Below are 3,166 nucleotides of genomic sequence, written 5' to 3' on the forward strand. Positions count from 1 at the left end.
TGTTCTGGTCCACCTGTCCGCAGATGTTCTGGTCCACCTGTCCACAGTTTTTAAAAATACTTTATAATTTCTCAGAGTTAAAAAACTGAGGCAAACACACACACACACGCACGCACGCACACACACACACACACACACACAAAATAAATAAATAAAATAAAATAAAATTAAAGTTCTGGTCCACTTTTCATGATCAAACCGCTCCAGCTGTCTCAGGTTTGAAGGTTCCTTCTGCAGATGTTTCAGCTCCTTCCACAGATGTTCAACAGGATTTAGATCAGGGCTCAGAGGGACACTTCAGAGTGGTCCGGTGTTTGGTTCTGATCCAGTCCTCTGTGTTTTGGGTCTGTATCCTGTTGGAGGACCTGTGAGCAGCGAGTGAGACCAGGCTTCCCGACTCTGAGCGGCACATTTCACTCCAGAATGCCTCGATAGTCTTGAGGTTTCACTGACCCAGAACAGAACCTCCTCCAGGTTTCACTGCAGGTCCAGGGTTCTTTTTGGGTCTGTAGACACAGAGCTGTTGGGACTTGTTGTCAAAAGTCCAGTTTTGTCTCAGAGGACATTCTCCCAGAAGCTTTGTGGTCCAGTCTGCTCTGCTGTTCTTCATGAAGTCCACGTTGACTCAAACAGTGTGATCTGACAATGATGACCTTTGACCTTTGAGTTCACCTCTCATCTCTTTACATGCTGTTCTGGACTCTTTAGTTTCCTTTCGTAGTATCCGTCTCTTCAATTTGTCCTCTTGTGGACAAGTCCAGGGAGGTTGTCTCCATTCTTGTGGACTTTCAGAATAATCTGAGCAGCTGTAGTCAGAGGAACATCAAGCTGATGGAGATGGTCTTCTAGTCTTCACCTTCAACGTGATGGTCAGTAATGTTCTTTCGGAGCTCCTGAGACACTCTGTCCTCAGCTTCCTGTGGTCCGTGTTGGGTGTGGTACACACCATGATACCAAACAGCCCTGTGACTACCGGTCACCCGACTCACTGGACACACTTCAGTTAGCGTCCCTGTAGTCAAATTATTTTAAATCTTTTCCAGCGTGACCATCCTGTTTATCAAGGCCAGCTTTATTAGTTTAAAATATTTAGTTGAACCAAAATTCAAAAGCAATGACTGATTTTCAGTAAAACTTCTTCATATTGTTACTTTTGTCAATTTCAAGTTATTCCAGTGACCTTGTGGGGTTTTGTTTCTTTAAAAAAAAAAAAAAAAAGGGTAGAAACAAATTTATCCAAGTCTTTTTCCTGACAAAATGAAAACAGCCAAGGTGTTTCCAGTCCACTAACGTGGTGATAAACAAATTATAGACCTATATCACTGCTACCACAATTTTCTAAAGTTCTGGAAAAATATTCACAAAAAGGCTGGACTCCTTTTTTAATAAAAACAATATATTTATAACTGAGCACCAGTACGGTTTTAGAAACAACTCCTCCACAACTTTAGCGGTGGAGGAGTTTATGGAGCATGATGCTGCAGCAGTTGATCAAAAACTTACCACAGTGGGTGTGGTCATTGATTTGGCTTTTGACACTATTGACCATGAACGACTACTGGGAAAATGAACTATATGGCTTACTGGGGGTTACACATCAGTGGTTAAAGAGTTATTTGAATAATAGGTTACAATATAAATGAACAACACAAAGTCACAAACTGAAACTATAAAATGTGGTCTTCCTCAAGGCTCAGTTCTAGGACCTAAATTATTTATACTTTATTTAATATCCAGTAGCTTGAAATGTATAAAGTTTGCTGATGATACAAACTTTTTTTTCTGGAAAGAATATGGATGATTTAATACAAATAGTAGAAAAAGAGTTAGCTGAGTTTAAAAAAGTGGTTTTATTATAATAAGCTGTCTTTAAATGAAAAAACAAACAAAACTAAATTTATGGTATTCTCTGGTAATCGGATTTATAATAATGTAAAGTTAAATATAAATGGAGTTGAAATTGACAAAGTTTATGAGACAAAATATTTAAGTATCATTCTGGATAACAAACTTAGTTGGAAGCCTCATATTGAATATATTAGAAATAAAATTGCAAAAACTATTGTTGAATATTGTTTAAAATAAAAGATTTAATAAATGTTAAAGGCTTGCATATTATTTACTCTTCCTTGATTATGCCCTACTTGTCATATTGCCCAGAAATATGGGGAAATGCAAATAAAACAACTATTGACATATTAATAACGTTTTTAAAAAGCAATTAAGCTTATTAATAAAGTGGAATATTGTGAACCAACTAATAAACATTTTATTCAAATTAATACTTTAAAATTTAGTGACATTGTTTATATAAAAATACTGGAAATAATGTTTAAAGCACTGAATAAAAGTCTTCCTTCTGGAATTCAGAAATTATTTAAGTTAAGAGAGAGTAAATATAATTCACGATAATATTTGAACAAGCTAAAGAGAAATTTAAAGTAAAATCTAAATTTATTTCAGTTATCGGCGTGAAAGAATTGAATGATGATCTCAAATTATGCGCTTTTTTTGGTGAGCTTTAAAAGAGCCTTAAAATGTAACATTATAAAAGCTTATGTAGATGTATATATGTGTTGTGTAACCATGTATGCATGTAATGTGAGTATATGTATGCATATTTAAATAAATGGTAAATGTCTGTATGTGTACTTGTGTATGTATGTGTACAGTAGATATGTAGACAGCTGAGTCTATGAACAGGGTAAGCTTTGTTTGGTAAATAGTTGATTTACCGTTTTATATTGTTTTCCTTTTTTGTAATGATTTTAATTTACCAAAAAGAAGTTGAGTTGAGTTGAAAAAAGTCTGTAGCTGCTAAAAGGACACCTCGCCGCTCCACATTTGATTAATGTCCACATCAATCAATTAGCTCCTTCTGGCCTCTGGGCCCAGCAGAGAGACGGGTCTGAAGGGGGTTATTTCTGCTCCGTCAGGACAGCTGTCAGGCGCCGGGACAACAAGCGGCGGCCGTGCACGCTCTGTCGGTTTGTCAGAGTTGCAGCTCGGGTTAAAAGGTTAATAAGGACATCTCTGTACTGAAGAGACGGCGCCGTCACTTCGGCTGCCTGCAGACCTCGAGCAGGTCTCTGCCACATGCAGCGCAGGAATATTTTAGAATATTAATCGCACACTTGGTATGCTGTTGTCATGCGGCTTTTATTAG

The sequence above is a fragment of the Nematolebias whitei genome, chromosome 3 (assembly GCF_014905685.2).
Source record: "Nematolebias whitei isolate Nwh7 chromosome 3, NemWhi1, whole genome shotgun sequence".
Lineage (NCBI taxonomy): Eukaryota > Metazoa > Chordata > Actinopteri > Cyprinodontiformes > Rivulidae > Nematolebias > Nematolebias whitei.